The sequence below is a fragment of the Nyctibius grandis genome, chromosome 14 (assembly GCF_013368605.1).
Source record: "Nyctibius grandis isolate bNycGra1 chromosome 14, bNycGra1.pri, whole genome shotgun sequence".
Taxonomy (NCBI): domain Eukaryota; kingdom Metazoa; phylum Chordata; class Aves; order Nyctibiiformes; family Nyctibiidae; genus Nyctibius; species Nyctibius grandis.
In genome coordinates, this window is record NC_090671.1 from 707,157 (window position 1) to 725,399 (window position 18,243).

Here is an 18,243-nt window from a genome sequence, read left to right on the forward strand (position 1 = left end):
CGGAGGAACGGGCCGTGTGTTTTCAACCCATGTCATTAGAAACCATAAAACTTGATGCTTCTGCCCTAACTTGTGCTTGGAAGGTCTATCAGGCAGTGCAGCTTTGGGACACCAATGCAGCCTTGAATCATCTGGTACAAAATGTGTCCCTATTGAAGGCAATGTAAGAATCTGAAAGCAGCTGTTATTTTAAATTTAGTATAACCAAAGTCCAGGTGAAAGCTGGGTTAAATACTTAGAGCCAATGCTCTGTGCCAGAAATGTGAACTGTCATGTCGTGTAAAAAAGAAAAAAATTATGTGCTTGTAAAGAATCTGGAAAGTTCTGATGAAGCAATGTGTAATTTGTAGTGCTATAGAAAATGTCAGCTATAAAAATATATTATGTGACAATGTCTATTTTGTGGCGTTTTGTGCACCTGTAGCAAAGGACAGTCTATGGAGGACTTAGGAAATCTCAATGAAGGATCGAACAACATGAGTGCCGTGGGGCTGCACGGTTATAGCCGGGGATTCCAGCTCTGTTGGACCCCTCACTGCATGGGCTTGTCTGACATTTTTGATAACAGATTTTTAGTTAAAGGTTTCCAAAGCTGCCGCACATTGAAACGTGCTTGGTGCAAAGGGGAGGAACCGGACAGGCGCTCGCTGCCAGCCCCAGCACTGGCACTGAATTATTATTGGGGTGTGAAGAGGTCTGGATTATGGGGCAGGTGTAAAGAGGAGCTTTCAGAAATAAAATCATCTGGGTAACAAAAAGCCTTTTCTTCAGGAGAAGTTTACCAGAAATTGCTGTAGAAAAGTCACCAGGAATGAAAGCCCTCTGTTTAAAAATCCCCAGGTGAAAGCTGCCCATCACTCACTCCTGGCACCTGCCACAGAATCACATCAAATCCTCCTTTTTGTGGCACAACTCATTTTAATCAGGGTGGAGACCTGCACTGATAACTTCTTTTGTGCTCTTTATGTTGCTGGTCTTTTAACAGTGACCCAAGAAGGGGTCTGGGCTGCCTCTCCCCCGTGAACTGCCTGGTATGTGGTTTCCACGTGTTCTCTAGTGAGCCAAAAATTTAAACCTTGCTGTCAGATGCAAGGTGTAAGATATGAAAACACACACCACAAACATTCACCTCTGCCTTACATATAAAGAGGCAATAAAAGCACAAAGGAGAAGCCCTGTAGCACCCAGGAACCCCAAGGAAAACTGGTATTTGTAATCAGGGAAGCTAATTCCAGCAGTTGTCAGCTGTCATTATTTTTACTGTGGTAATGGTGACTGTGGGTGTGTGGATCCGGCTTTTCCCCTTGCCAGGGATGCTTGGGACTGATCCTTATGTATGTGTCAATATTTTTCTATTTAAGAAAAAAAACAAACCATTAAGCTTTCAGTTCTCATGGTGGCAACGGAAAACCTGAGCTAAGCAAAGCCTAGCAGGACTCCAGATCTCAGCCATTTTTTTTAAGGCATGCTTTTTTGGTTTGTTTTGCTTATAAAAATAGGAGGTTTAAAAACAAAACACTTCCATTTTTGCAAATAGTAAAAAATCCAGGTAGAGATGTGATCTCTTAAACCCTGTGCTCCTATTGCGATTTTGGGACCAGCTGTATCTTCCCCCTGGTCGAAGGTTTGACATGTCAGACAGTTCAGTTCAGATGAGGGTTCAGCTCAGGTTAACCAGGCACTGCAGCAAGTGCCAGCAGCACACTTCAGCTTTTGGGTTTTTCTCTGCTTCAAAATCTGTCTGAGATGGGATATCTCATACTACTACAGACCTTGAATAGGCAGCAGCAGTCCTATAGCTATTTTTACACATACAGAACTTTCGGCTCAACTATATTGCTTCTGCTAACTGGGCTCCAGACCTTCCTTCACCTTTCCGGTGGTTTAAGGATGCACTGGTCTCCCCCTGGTATTCCTAACAGGGTGGATTTTGCAGAGATGCAGATGTCTGCTGTAGGGCTCACACTCTGCAAGGACGCACATGCTACAGTTAGTTCTGGTTTGTTTTCTCTACCATTCCCTGTCATTTAGATTGCCTAGGAAGTAACTTACGGGGGTTATAAAATGTTCCTCTAATATAGCCCATGTGTCTTTATAATTTGCCTGGCTATTTCAAAATCTTCTGTGATAATGTGGCCTTTGCAGGGACTGCAAATTGAAGTGCTCTCTCACAGCCTTTCCCCCTCTAACAAACAGAGGCAGCAGAAAAGAGAAAATCCTCTATTTCTACAGAAAAGCTGCTAAGTATCTTTCAATGTTACCATTGCCTTCCAAATGCTTGCTCTGTCGCTGGTGTGCTAGCCAACAGCTAGATAACTGTGCATGTATGGGAGTAAGTTAAAGGTTTTCATTCATGGGGCTTTTTTTTTTTAGGTTTCTGGAGTGTTTCTTTCCAGGACTGTGCTGAACTCTGTTTCCCTCGGCAGCCAAGGTTATCCTACTTCAAGGTGTAAGTGTTACCCCAGAAATTCAGATCTCTAAATCAGCAGCTGCCTGTGAAACTCCAGCTATTTTCATCTTAAAACTGCAGCTCGCCGCCAGCCAAAAGAAGAAGATGGAGGAAAACAGGAAGGAAGGTCTGTGCATGGTCCTCTCTCTGCATCGGCGTCAGCGCTGAAATACGCCTCCATCCCCATCCCACGACCTCTGCTTTTGGGACTAGGAGTGAGACAGAGACACAGAAACTCCTAAACTTCTGGAAATGGTGAAGTATGGCATGCAATTTGGAAGTAAATGCTGATTGATATCTGAATACAGTTCTGAAAAGACATACAAAAGTAGCAGCCAGAGATGCTGAGTATTCTTGGTAGTAATAAAGGGCTATGGGTGCTGTTGGGAGACTCTTAAGCAAAACAAAAGATGCGTGGCCTGAAACACAGAAATGGTTGTCTCTGTCCAGTAATATAATGTAATATGATGTAATATGATGTAATATAGCATACTATAATGTAATATAACATAACATAACATAACATAACATAACATAACATAACATAACATAACATAACATAACATAATATAATATAATATAATATAATATAATATAATATAATATATAAATCTGGTATATTAATATATACACTGATATAATATAACATCATAATATAATAATAGAATATATATCCAGCTCTGTATAGGTCAGGGAAGCAGCTCTGACATCTCTGGATGTCTGCAGGAAGAGGAGGTTTCTGCCAGGCAGACCAGGGAGGTTGGCAGAAGGTTTCGGGGATGGGCATCTGTGATCGTAAGGAATGCAGAGCATGTTTTGCCGAGGAAAAAAGAAGTATCCTAACCAAGATGGTGAAATGGTCATGTTGAACCATGAAGGCTTGGGACCTTTGCTGGAAGCTCCCCAGTCCTACTGTCTGTGGTGGCCTTGGGCCTTCAAGGGGCTGAAGATGCTCCTCACCTCATGCTTGGATGAAATGAACAGAAGCCAGATGGATATTTGAAATTCAATATTTTCTACTGTTGACAGAGCCACCCACCCACAGCAGTGCCGCTTAGCTGGAATATTGCTTGCCGCCTTCTTGAGTGATTTTGTATGTTTTTATGGAGAGCGCTCACCCATTAGAGATATTTACTTACGGAGAACATCTCCTAATGCCTGGGGACTGCAGATACTTGTGGTTCGTGGTTGATATATTTGCTTTGCACTGATTAAATTCCCTCCTCTGAGAAATGCAGAGTAATTGGTGGCATCTTCATTTCGTGTGAGCAGTTCTCAGCTTTTCTGAAAGGAAGAGGGAAGGCAGAGCAGCAAGAAGCAGTTGCATCAGGATAATAATGTCCCAGCCACATTAGAGACTGCTGCGTAATTGGTGGTGTTTGTCACAAGGAAAGCATCGTCCCCTCACCCTTCTGCAGAAATTGCAGGTGAGGGTAATTAGCTAGAATTGTTGCATAGGCATGTGGGAAATCGCTCACCTGTAAGTGCGGGCATCCCTAGCAGGCTGTTAGCCAGAGCTCTGTGCTTTCTCCTGGTGCCTAACAGACGCCGTTTGGATCTCCTTGCGTAGCTGTGGGCAGGCACGTGTTAACACGCATGCAGCTGGGCCACGGGTGCCATCACTGAGCAGAAACATTAAGGTTACAAGTCAAAGCATGTGCTAAGAACAGCGTGGAGACCCCAGGGCAATGTGAGAAGGACTTACTGCAGGCTAGAAAAATATGTTGTAAAGCCAGAGGCTGCTGAATAGGAACAGATTGCAAATATGAACAACCTGACCCAGGCAGCAGAAGGCTGAAGTCCTTCTCAGCCACGCCTGGGGCTGGACCAGCACCACCGGCTTCCTGGAGGTGCTGGACCTAGCCAGTGTTGGTCTGAGGGCTGGCCAAAGATGAAGGGTACAAGTGGGGTGGGCAAAGCCATTTGAAAGGCTGGACTTGAAGGCTGGACAGCCAGCGATGGGAACGAGTCTGACCTGTCTGGGATGGTGGCTCACAAGTGAACGAGCTGCTGTCATGGACCAGCATTAATGCACCAGGGTCTCATCCAGCATCCCTCAGCAGAAGCTTTGCTCCCAGAGTGTCAGAGCATCTATGCAGGAGACTGGGGGGAAGGGGCTCAGCTAGTCTGCAGTCACCTCCTGGGCACTTAGGCTGAGAAAAAGAGCACAACAGGAGGACCAGCCAACCCAAGGAATGGAGAATAAGGGTGCTTAATTGTATGTATTGCATATATTTGCCTCCTGCTCATTAATTATCCAGCCATGCTGGTTAATCAGAGCCATTTGAAGCTGTGGTAAAGACTCCCATCATTTGTAAGAATTACAGGTAGTGGCTAATTGAAGATATATTTACTTTATGCTGACACAGTCTGGTGCTCTTGCTGTTTCCGGAGGTGGCAGTTAATTTTAGTCACATCTGACTGTAGCAGGTTCCAGGGAAATGCCAGGTAAGCAGACAATTTCTGCTTATGATGAGAAATACCGACAGCTCCTAGTCAGTGTTGACTAAATGAAAATGTACCTGCCTTATGTTAGTTAACTAATTCCCACTATTCCTGGTCAATACTGGTTAATCAGCTATATTCCTTTGATTATCATGGCTAACTCCAGCCAATCAATAAGGAGTGTGGAGCATGGTGATTTTATGGAAGCACATTTACTATCTGCTCATTAATTTCTACTATTCTGTGGCAATATCAGCCCTCAAAAGACATTTTTTTTCTCCTGGTTAGTTATTAGTGTCATACAGTAATGCAGTGTGCAGTAGTGCTTGACTAAAGGCATATTTGCTGTCTACTATCTAATTCCAATTGTTTCTGTAGTATGCCACTTAATCAGCAGCATTTTTTGCCTATACTATCTCCCACTATTTCTAACGTGCTCACCATTTCTAGCTATAGCTGTTCACTTGTTTTAACACACCTCTGAAAGTCGCAAGTAGCAAAGAGTATTTTGCACACAGAGGGTAGCTGCGTTTGGAAGGAGGCTCTGGTTTTGGTGGTGAAGAGATCTGCTTGTCCCATGACAAAAGCTCTCACCAGACCTCGAGAAAGCCACCCACTCAACAATGTGTTTTTTGTTCATGTTTCTTTCCATTCATCTGGCTGCCATGATCAGTTCCCACCATCCCTGAAGAGCTCTGCTTCATCAGGTATGTATTTTATTGATAAAGCATTATTTGATCATTTGCATGGAATGGCTGGTATTGCTGTTAGGCAAGGCTAGGCTTGTCTTATGCTGATTAATTCTCTTAATTTCTAGGTAATTAGATTTATTAGATGCATTTTGTACTTATACCAAATAATTCCCTTTGTTATTTATGGCTGGGGCACTGGCAGTCTATTGGCTGTTCCATTCTCCGCAGACGACATCAGCTAATTGGAGGCAGTTTGTGCACATGGTGAGTAATTTCCCCCTTTCCTGGGAAAGTGGGAGCTAATGATGGTTGATCAGAAGCAGATTTGTCATGGGCTGATTAATCCCCAGCATCCCTAGGAATTCCAGCCAACTTAACATACCCAGTTCCCAGCATTCATAAGGACACTGTTGTGATTGGAAACCAGTTTTGTTGTACACTGGTTCACTGCCACGAAGGCAGGGCATGCTGGAGGGACCAGTGACTTTCTGCAAAGGTGAATTACTCTGTGGCAGATGCATGCAGTGAATATACATAATTTATGGTGATAAATGCAATCATCTGTATAGGGAGCCAGGATATCTGTTTTTACTCTGGATAAAACACTCTCCTTATTCCTGGCAATTTTGAGCAATGAGAGTGATGATGAGCCACACTTACCTTGTAGTGGCAATTTCTCAACTTTCTAATGAATTTCAGTGAAGACATTTTCTTTCTAGGGTCATACCTCTTGTCCTAGTGCATTGTGGGTAGCAGTGGCTGAGTAGAGGCATTGATGGTCTTTAACAAAGATTTCCCATCAGTTCTAGGTAATGGGGATTAATCAAAGGTGTTTTCCTAGTAATTTCCACCATCCCTGAGGAAGTGACAGTAATTAACTGAACACATTTGATTTATGGCAATTAAATCTTGCTGGTGTTGGAGAACACCAACCAACAAGAGCTTTTCTACTCATGTTGCTTACGTAGCCCAATTCTTGCAAAAGCGTGGTCATACAGCAGTGAATGTTCATATATATATTAATTCCCACACCTTCTATAAAAAGCTGGTTAATCTGAAGCAATTTTGCTGACCAGACTGCATTATCCCATTATTTGCAGAAAACTGCGAGTGATGATGGACAAAAGGAGACATCCCTGTGCTGTGGTTGGCAGTTCCCCATGTCTCTGGAGAAAGCTGAAGAGATGGAGATGATTTCCTGGCAGAGCCCTGCACAGCTGGTCCCTCAGGAACCTGGGAAAAGGTCGATGTTCAGAGCTGTTTATTCTTTCTACTGATTTCTTCCGCATTTTTCTGGAAAACATCGGGTTACCAGTAACCTTTGGTGATGGGTTGCAGCTCCCATCATTCCTAGGGAGCTGTGGGAAGCAAAGCCTACTCAGATTTGCCTTATTCATTTAATCATTGCAAATGCTGAATCATTTTCTTTAATAACCCCCAAGATGTTTTGAGAAAAGCAAAACACCCATCCTCCCAGCTCCTTGAGAGCCACTTCCCAACGAGCAGCAAACACTGCCCTTTCCTTGCCCATTCCCATCAACAGGCGTCCCACCAAGAGATTGTCCAAAACACTCGAAGGTCTTTTGCATGTCTGCCTGAAGCATCTTTTGCATTTTCTCACGTGTCCTGATGACCTTCAGCAAGCAGGGGTTTAAAAATGGGCCTCTGGACAAGGGGACCCTCCATGCTGGGCATGGTTTCTCCTGCCCAGAGACTTGTGTGAAGGGTGTGGGGCTGTTTATGGCTTTCCCCCATTGTTTAATCCCTTGTGAAAAGAGAATAAAGGGGAAAAAAAGAAAAGAAAAACCACCCACCCAAGTGGGAGCAAAGAAAACTTGTTGACACTTGGGTGACATGAGAAACTGGATAGAAAATTAAAGAAAAAAAGAAACGAAAAATGAGAGGAAGCTGCTGCCATGTTGTTCCACTGGAGGGATCACATGGAAAAAAAAGAAGAAAAATGATGGGAAAGATGAGAAAAAATATTTGCCACTGTTTTGTCCATCGGGAAAAACAATAATAAATGAGATAAAGGCTATCGCTGCCCTGCTGTGCTTAAGGAAGACGACACACAGGGAGCAGCAGTGCAGGGAAAATGCCCTGCTTTCTGACCCCAGTGGGAAGGAATGGGGAAAAATCCCTTGACTTTGCCTCAAACTAAAAATGAAGCAAAAAAGGGGAAAATCTGGAAAATTAAAAAGTGCACAACGCTTCATTCAAAAAAATGAGAAAGTATGAAGAAGGTGAGGAAGAAAATTAGAGAACTGATTACAAAAACTGTGGAAATGAGAAAAAGATACATTTCATGGAAGCTGATCTTTTGGTAAAAAATGAGAACATGGGACAAAATAAGGAAAAGTAATAAGGATTTTTTTTTTCATTAGATATGAAAAAAAATCAAGAAAATCCAAGGGAAAAGAGATGACACATAGAAGCAAATATTAAATCCTTTTGATCAGAACAGGGAACTGTCAGTAAATGGAGAAAAAAGAAAGAAAGAAAGAAAGAAAGAAAGAAAGAAAGAAAGAAAGAAAGAAAGAAAGAGGCGCCTTCCTAGGGAGAAAGGAAAATGCAGACAAAAACCCCATGTCTTCTACACCAGCGGGTGAGGTAATGAAAGATGCATGTGCCTCCCCTTCTCCCTGTGATACAAACCAACCAAAAAAAAACAAAATGAGGAAAAATTAAAGGAGGTTAATGACAATTCAGTCCTTGAGGGGAAAAAAATGACCAGCAAAATGGAAAAGAGAAAAAGAAGAAAATATAATTAAGAAAAGAATCACCCCTTGAGTAGAAATTATCCATTTCCCCTCAGATCACCCCTCACAGGTGGGACCAGCTTCATGTGCCAACACTCCTGGTGCAAACTGGCTTGGGGGCACAGGAGAGGGAAACTGAGGCACACACAGCGATCTCATCACCACAAAACAGCCCTGGACCCTCCACCCCTTCTGATGGGAGAGCTGTCACGGGGGAGATGGATCAGCCCATAATGTAAGATATGTAGGGCACTGGTTTAGAAAGGTAAAGGCCCCAGGATCTCCTACCCTCCTCTGTTTGTAGGCTGTCCTCCCCATGCCCATGAAGGACAAGCAACCCCTCACTGCTTGGCTGTTTATACTGCTATTCCTCTAATTTCTCTTCACCCTGCTTGAAACCAGTTCACGTTTAATGGTTTCACGTCTGAAAGACTGTCAAACAGAAGGTTCTTGGCTGTAAAAGCCCTTTAGGGCTCAAGAGAATGAGAACAATGATTGCTATCAAATGAAGAACCTCATCGCTTAATATTCCAATGTATTACCTGGTTTTCCCATTCTTTCAAAAAGTTTAATAAAAATGTTTATATTATTTTCAAGGGTTGTTTTTATGATAGGCGAAAGCCAGTAATAACCTGACACCCAACCTATTTCATGCTTGCAGTGTGAGAATGACTTCTTTTACCCCACTCTGCATCATACTTTGAACTTGCCTGTACATTTTATGGAGTGTAAATGGCCCCTGAGTCTGCAGGTGAGAACCTCTCTCTGCTCAGAAACTCCTGATTTGTGTAAGTGTTACTGCTAAGGAAATCGCACACAACTCCTTGGGTGATAAAAATCCCGCTCTTGCTGTGGCCCCACGGTATTTCTGCAATCAAAACTCACCCTGGTTGCTCCATAAGACCAGGAATGGGAAGAGGGAGCCTGTTCCCATGTATGGCTGCTGAGTTCAGAGAATGCTTTCGCTCTTCCTGGAGAATTTCTGATGCTTGCTGTACCAAAGATCAGTAAATCGTAGCTTCTGCCAAATCCTCTCAACATTGGGGATAGTCAACAGAAGATATCGCTATGAAGTGGCCACTGCTCCATGACATTATCATCTGAGCTCATTCGTGGGTATCTAACAGAGGGGCCGCAGTATAACGCTACAGGGAAAAGCACTATGTGCACTGCTGATTTGTAGGAGGTGCCAGAAGAAAACAGTTTGCTTTCTTATTTTTAAAAAATCCTATTACCTGCAGGAGAGGCACATAATGGGTGTAGGAAATATGCAGAGTTCTTGCTTTAACGAGAACTATGAAAAATACGGCAATCAGGCAAGCAGTAAGAAAATCTCTGCAGGCACTGAACCCCGCACTGGAGCTCCAGTCGCAGCCACAGAGCCCAAAAGAAAGCCACAGACAGACGGTAAATGCCCAGGACAGTATCCTGTGGCCTTTTACTGCCTTCGGCCATTACACAGGATCCATCTTGCCTAACATTAGTGGGCTAAAATCAAGCTTGGAGTTAAAACTGGGCATCCAGTCTCTTTGCAATTAGTGGATATAGGCCAGTTGCATCCATCACCTTGGGAAGGAACTCTTCTCACCCTGAAGGCTAGGTTAAGTGGAAGCTCTCCCTTTTAGATGATACCCATTAGAGATAAATCCCGCTCTGGTGAATGTTGCAGGCAAATAAACCCGAGCCACCTCTGCAAGAGATGCTCTCACCCACTAGATGGCAAGTTTGCTCTGCACAACGCGAGGCCCAAGCTCAGCACTGATCATCTGCAGAGTGCTCAGAAAACTGCAGATGCATTATGAAAAGGCAGTAGGTCCTACTTGCCTTGAGACTTAGAGGATTTTTCTCCTGCAAAAGCGACAGGATATAGAGCAGCATCGAGTCTGTAAGCCAAAGTGGCAAATCTAGGTGCATCTGGGCTTTGCTTTAGACAGCTGCAGCAGACTGCAGGTTAACAAGGAGGGACGTACATCTTCGTTTTGGGACAATGACTGTACAGTTCAATGCGAAGCCATAGCTGAGTGCATCTCAAATGTACCAGCCTTTCTTTCCCTTAGAAGACTGCTGTTTCCAAAGCACTGCCTTTTGTTTTTGTATCGTCACCAGATGGTGGAGAGCAGACTGACCTCTGCAAGAGCATGAAGATGTGATGTGGAGAAATGGCATCTTCCCACATGCAATCTATAAGACCCAAACCTTGGATCCAGCACCCAAAAGCCAACCCCTGTGGCCTGGGTTTGTATGTAGCACCACAGAAGTGGGATTAAAAACCAGTTACCCCTCTACACTAATGTTTGCTGTCTTTCCCCATGCAGGTCTCTCTGTGTCCAGTTTCAATCTGCACACCGTTCACCACTTGCAAGCAGAGAAGCTTTGACCAACATCTCAAGTGGGCTTGAGCAGAGCAGGACATCTGTCTCACAGCTCATCCTCTTCCTTGGTGAAACCTCACATGGGTTTTACCCACACAGCCAAAGCAATGTGAAGAAAAAAAAATCTCTTCTATAAACCATCAGATTTATATGTCCAACCTCACTGGAGCCAAGGGAGTTTTATTCAGAGCAGAACATGTTCCTCTCCTTCACATTCATCTTGTCTCTTTGTTGGCACTCTGCCCTCTTTGACCACTCCTGCCTGGACAGATGCTGTTTTTACCTGACTCAATCATATGCTCAAAGTAAGCATCTGGGTGGGGAATTTTCTGTATGAAACTCTCTATGGTCCTCATTTGTAAAGCAGATGGAAAATATTTCTCTGTGGCGGGACCAACCCCTTCCAGCAGCACACGGCATTGCTGGCTCCTGTGCACCTGGACTGCAGCGTCCAAGGGAAAAAATGGGGCTGGAAAAATCATGCATTAAATACTCTGGCTTTGAATCATAATTGCCATTGACACTCGTGGTTTGCTTGTGAGATTCTCCACAGAGCACACCCCAAGGAGAAACTGGAGGCTGCTTCATCCTCTAGAGCAGGGGAAGGAAAACGTTAAAAAAGTGGTGGCACCTTTTATATGTGGCAACACGGTGACCGGAATGCTCATGCAGTGTGAACTCATTCTCCTATGTAGGAATTGCCTATAACAGAGAAGCTAATCCAGTTTTTGCTAGATACAAATTCCACTGGACATTTCAAAGCCTAACTGAAATATTTGAAGAGCCTGTAATTGAATTAGAGCCATTGGAGAAAGGCTGCGTCTCTGAGCTGTGAGGGGCTGGGGAGGAACCTGCGGCCTTGGGCCGGGTGGAGGCAGATTTCAGGAGCACAGATGAGGCGCCTGCAGGAGAAGGAGAGGACAGAGGGAGAACGTGGAGTTGCCTGTAGGAGAGCAAGGTGATGTGCTGCTCACCAGATGTGGCCGGAGGCATGAGACAGCAATGCTGGCATGGCCAAATGGACCCTGGGAAGAAGCCACCACCAACCCAGAGCTAGGGGTAGGGATGCATCTTGTTCCTCATGGTGACGAGGTGGGAGCTGACAGTCCTGATGAGGACTTTTTGTCCTATGACACCAGTGGAGTGAGTTTGGGCATGGGGTGAGAGAAAAAGCTATAGTGCAGCTGGTTTGTAGGTTGCTTGATGCCTTGGTGTTTAGTGAAGTCTTTCCAAAATCAGCCCCTTGGCCCAAGGCAGGCTCTTATGGCTGGTGATGGGGGCACCACTTTTTGCAGGAACAGGGACAAGGGATGAGAAAAGGCAAAGAGGAAGAGGAAGGTTCCTGTTTGAGGAAGGTATTGATCCCTCCGTGGGGCATGGAACCAGACAAGTCCTTGTGCCCTGCACACACATTGCAGCCACACAGCGACCACACAGCTTTACTCCCCTCTGGTTCTGGAGAGCGTGGCTGAGGCATCCAAAGCTGTTGTGTGCCCACCTTATCCTGCTGCACGTTGCCTATCCCTAAGACCTTTCTGATATTTGCCTGATTACCAGTCCCTTGGCACCTTGTTAACCCATAGGTGATGGCTGATATCGCAGGTGGGGAAGGCAGGCTGCAGAAAGGGCCGGCAGCAGAAGAGCGTGGTTGGTAGCAACACTTTTTCAGGTCCCTGGGTCTTCTATCAGGAACAGAGCTGCCCCATGAGGGCAGGGGGACACCCCTGTGAGCACATATGAGCTTGTAGACAGTACAGCCACAACTGGCCACACACACATGCTTACATTTGTCTTTCAAAATATGAGGTTTACTGTCTCTGGGGTGACAGATAGCTTCCCAACAGCATAATCCCCACCACCTGTAGGGCCACTCTCATCACCCCAGTGCCTACTGGTAGCTTAGGTTTTGGATGCCAACAGTATTTTCTTTCTCAAACACAACTGAGCAGGAAGCCTGTGAGAACAGCTCTAGGGCCAGCTAATAATCTACATGCAAAAGCACCCAGTGAAGAGGATAAGCCTGCAGCAGAGAAGCCGAGCAAATGTTTTCTGTCCGTGCAGAGGAGCTTACAGGAGTCCCCAGCCCGGAACCCTTCTTTACGGGGTATGAGTCAGAAAACGTATCTCAAAGTGATTTTTCAGTAGATGAAGTTATAAAACAACTTGATAAAATAAACGGTAACAGTTCGATAGTACCGGATGGTATTCACTCAAGAGCTCTAAAGGAATTCAAGGATGAAATAGCTAAACTGTTAACTGTATTAAGTCTACTGTGAAACCTCTCACTTAATATTTTCTCACTGTAAGAGGGAAAGAAATCAGTGAGACCTTGATTTTAAAAAATGCTTCTGAGCAGATCCAGGAACAGCAGATTATTCAAACTGATGTCCATATGAGGTAAAACTAGTGTGGAGGGGAATTAGGGAGCATGTAAGTGAGACATGATTTACGGGAAAATTCAACAAGGCTTTTGTGAATGGAAGTCCTACCTTAGGAACTCCTGGGAGTTTCTGAAGGAGTCACCAAGGGCAGGGGATCAAATGGCTGAGAGATCCAGTTGACATAATCTGCTTGGATTTCCTAAAGATTTTTAACAAGTTCTCTAATCAAAGGAGCTGTAAGAAATCTTGATCCAAAAGTCACTACGAAATGAGAAGGAAGGTCCTTCCAGAGGTGCATCAGGTTAAAGACTAGGAAACACAAGGAAGGAGGAAGAGGTCAGCCTTCAAGGTGGTGAGCCCCACAAGGCTTGACCTTCATAATGTTTGAAAAACCCTGGCTCCAGGCTGGGCCCACAACTGAAACATAAGCAAAGATGAAAACAGAGACCTACGGTCCCATGCTGGGACAGAATACACACTTCTTAACAAGTGGCTGTGAAAAATACAGCTGGGGCATCCTCAGCAAAAGGTGAAGTCAAGAGACACAAGGGCAAAGCACACAAGAGAGGACAAAGCCTGAAACGAGAGCCTGCTGACCACCCGGATCCACATGTTGGTCTTGTACATCCCCGATCTCTCCACACCTCTGCTTCGTGCACTGGCCACATGCATCATCCCAGCAGAGTTCTGACCTGCATCTACTCACCTGCAGCAACAGTGAGCACAGTGGTCAGTTCTCAGGGAAGCCTTTGAGAGCAGCGTCAGCCTGTAGAGATGTGATTTCCTTGGCTCCAACAGCCTGTGCCTGGGGGACTCCCTTTGGCCTCTCTTTAATAGCTCTCGATCAAATAACATCTGGTTTTCCTTCCTTATTGCTCTTCTCAGTAAATTCTCTGACTTTGCCATATGCCTTCTGAACCTGGGATGGAGATAGGGAACGCTACAATATTCTACTTGCAGGTGAACCTCAGTGTTTTACAAGGATGGTTTCTATCTTGTTCTCTGTTTGTTCCCAACTTTCAATTTTCTTCATTTTTGGCCACTGCAGAGAGATGCACTGACATCGTCACAGAACTGTACATTAAACTCCAGGTCTTGTTCCTGAGCAGTAATTTTTCAGAGCCCGTTATGGCATATATGAAGTCAGGATTTGTTTTTCCCATGTGCATCACTTTACATCTATCCGTATTGAATTTCATCTGCCATTTTGTCATCCACTCTCTCGATATTATGAGCTCCTCCTGAAACTCTCTGCAGTCAGCCCTTGCCTTTACAACCTTCAGTAACTCAGTTCAGCAAATTACTTTTCCATTCATTTCCTTTGCGGATGATGCATAAATGTCCTATCTTAAGCAGAGATCCCTTCAAAAAGCCACCTCGTTTCATTCCAGTCCTTTGCTTCCTGCCTTCTGGGCAGATCTTTATCTGTGAGGACCTTCTCTTATGGAATCTTAGATGTTCTACAAGCCTTTGGTGGGACCATTTTCTTGCCTCAGAGCATCATGCAGATTTCTGAGACCTGCTGAGGTGTTTAGTAGCCCCTGGTGATTCTCTCCTCCAAATCCTTCTCCACTTTTCCTTTCAGCCTATGCAAGGTTTTAGCACTTGAAATTTTCCTTGGCAAGGCGGTCAGCAAGTCTATTACCTGTTGCATGAAGAATAAGCTCTTTATTGTTTGTTCTGAGCTTCTCTCCTGCTAGTTTAATTTGATGCCCCTCGTCGTTCTGTAGGAAGAGAAATGAAAAGCTGAGCCCTATACATCCTCTCAGGGTTCTCATGATTTTGTTGACTTCTTTCATATGTGCATTACAGCAATCTCTTTTCACAGAATCACAGAATCACAGAATGTCAGGGATTGGAAGGGACCTCAAAAGATCATCTAGTCCAATCCCCCTGCCGGAGCAGGATTACCTGGATCATACCACACAGGAATGCATCCAGGTGGGTTTTGAATGTCTTCAGAAAAGGAGACTCCACAACCTCTCTGGGCAGCCTGTGCCAGTGTTCAGTCGCCCTCACTGTAAAGAAGTTTTTCCTCATATTTATGTGGAACCTCCTGTGTTCCAGCTTGCACCCATTGCCCCTTGTCCTGTCAGTGGATGTCACTGAGAAGAGCCTGGCTCCATCCTCATGACACTTGCCCTTTACTTATCTATAAACATTAATGAGGTCACCCCTCAGTCTCCTCTTCTCTAAGCTAAAGAGACCCAGCTCCCTCAGCCTCTCCTCATAAGGGAGATGTTCCACCCCCTTAATCATCTTCGTGGCTCTGCGCTGGACTCTCTCTAGCAGTTCCCTGTCCTTCTTGAACTGAGGGGCCCAGAACTGGACACAATATTCCAGATGTGGCCTCACCAGGGCAGAGTAGAGGGGGAGGAGAACCTCTCTTGACCTGCTAACCACACCCCTTCTAATACACCCCAGGATGCCATTGGCCTGCTTGGCCACAAGGGCACACTGCTGGCTCATGGTCATCCTGCTGTCCACTAGGACCCCCAGGTCACTTTCCCCTACGCTGCTTTCCAACAGGTCTGCCCCCAACTTGTACTGGTACATGGGGTTGTTCTTGCCCAGATGCAGGACTCTACACTTGCCCTTGTTATATTTCATTAAATTTCTCCCCACCCAACTCTCCAGCCTGTCCAGGTCTCTCTGAATGGCAGCACAGCCATTTTTCTCTGCTAAAGAGTGCTGTCTTCCAGTTTTCCTCATACAAAAGCCACTGCAGACCTTTGATCACCCTCTTGTCCTCCTCTGATGTTTTCCAAGCTCTAGTATGTGTCTGAGAGGAGGAGAATAAAACTGCTTGCAGAAGCCAAGGTATGGCCGAACCATGGATTTATACAGTGGTGAAATTGCATTTTCTATTGATCAGATAATTTACCATTTTCTACCAGGTTTTCAAAGAGGCAGCACATGATGTGTTACCAACATAGATGACCCATTTGACATTTTAGATGCTTTCTTACAAATGACCGTCCTCCACCTTCAGTTAGTTTTGGACTCCTCTTGTCACAATGACTCACTAACATGCTCTTCTCCTGGATTTGCTTGGTGATTACTTCCCTGTGATTTACAGGTCTCCTTTTGCTGTTCCTACCCAAGAGCTATGCACTGTCTTCCTCTCCTTTCCTTGTAATTTTACAGCATTTGGGCTCACATTCCTCTTCTAAAACCAATTTGCAAGATTGTCCACTGTGTTGTTTTGCTACCTGTTCAGGAGGCTAGCTGGTTTCATTATTAATATAGTCGATTTTTAAAGAGTGATCGTGAAGTCCTAAGTCATAGTCACAGTTGCAATAGAAAAGACTGATGCCCACGAGTTGTTTTCTGTCTCAGGTCATCTTTCATGGGACACTATGATTCTGCAGGTTGAGCTGCTTTATTTGGTGCCTGATGGGTTACCTCAACCTCTTTACAACATTTCAGTGGTCATTTGCTGTAGAATATGGTCTCTCTCCAGAGGTCAAAGGACATTACTGCTGAGCACTTGGCTCTGAAGAGAAGCAAGGCTGCCTGTGCAGACAGCCAGCTCAAAAGGAGGAGCGCTGGCGATGCAATTAGGAATAAAGCTCTAATACGTAATATTGTGAGACATAAAAGGAACTCTGTTTGGACTGAACACTGTTGCCCTTTAGAAAGCGGATGCCTGAGTGACCTCTGTTTCCATCTGCAAGGTGTTTCATTTTTTCTTCCCCATTGAGATATTAATGGCTCCTTTGAAATCTTTGAACTGGATGTTTCTGTACCAAGTGAAAAATTGCCTGTAAAAGATCTTACTGAAAGCTTCTTCTAGAGTCAGAGAATTGATTTCCAGATATTTCAGCACTTCCTTCATCTTCTCAAAGACAGCAGTTCTCCAGGACTCCTTGTTCTTTGAGATACCCCAAGTACCTGATAACAAGGGAGTACATCTTGCCCGTGAAGATGGGCAACAGTGTAAAAGTGAAGTGTGGAGGTTGGCTGACATTATTCTGTTAATCTCATGCACTCAGGACCAGGATCACTCACTGTTGACAACCTTTCTGCTATGGTGCGTTACACTGCGGCGGCCCAGGGGTCAAGAGCTATGGAGAGGTGAATGCCAGTAAGGCAGAGAACTCTTCAAGTCATCTATGTATCTAAATCCTTGTCCATGATTAAAATATATCTGTGGAACAAAATGCATCCCCTCTTCAAAGAGCTGTCTGAAGCACTTATCTAGGTGATATATTGGTGATATGCACAAAACATCTGCAGCGAACAGAGTGCTAAAGCATCCCAAAGGAACAGAGGCAAAAGGTTTGTTTTTTTTTTAATATATATGCACCCTCCTGCTTTTGAAACTCAAGAATACTTTCAAATGAAGTCCTCTGGCTCTGAACTGCCTTCAGGACTGCTTGATTTATGGTGCCGTTCTGACAGATAACAACATCAGCTGACCACACATACCCTTTCTTTGAGATGTGATCAAAAATGTGTGTTTGAACCTGTGCAATCAACTGTTTCATCATTAATGAGTGCAATAGGTGGAGCCTTAATAGTGACTTTGGGCTGCAGTTTTTCTGCTTGCAAATCAAGCAGTGTAAACTGCCTGATGCTGACACTGCTCAGTGCTGTAGCTTTGTTCTTCACTTTGCTCCGTGGAAAGTCATACACAAAGAGGGAGTGCTGGGTTTTGACCACAGCATATTTGCAGTGGTACACATCCAAACTCAATCTCTGGCCCCATCCATTCACTGTATTGTTAATTTGTGGGAGCTACTCAGAGAAACCTCCTCTGTCTCTGGGCACCTAGAAGCCTGCTCTGGCTTCCTTATGCCTTTCTCTTAAGCAGAGACCTGTGCAAGATTTACAAGATTATGGAGAAGCTCCTCTCCCCAGCTTTGGAGCACTTGCTGACCTGTCTATTTTGCTGTTTTGCAACTGATATCATCACTGATTGCAATGCTGAATGTCATTCATCCACCAGGTGAGTTAAGGTAGTGCTATTACTCACGGTACATATACTCAGTCTCATCTAGTGCCCATGATTTGCTGCTGTACCAACAAGCACCCCACTCCTCTCTTCTCCCCCAGACCCCCTTCTAGTTATGATTTTCTCCTGTTCTCTTCCTGGGCTGTCTCTGAAGCACAGCCTTATCCTCCTGCTCTTTCCTTGTATGT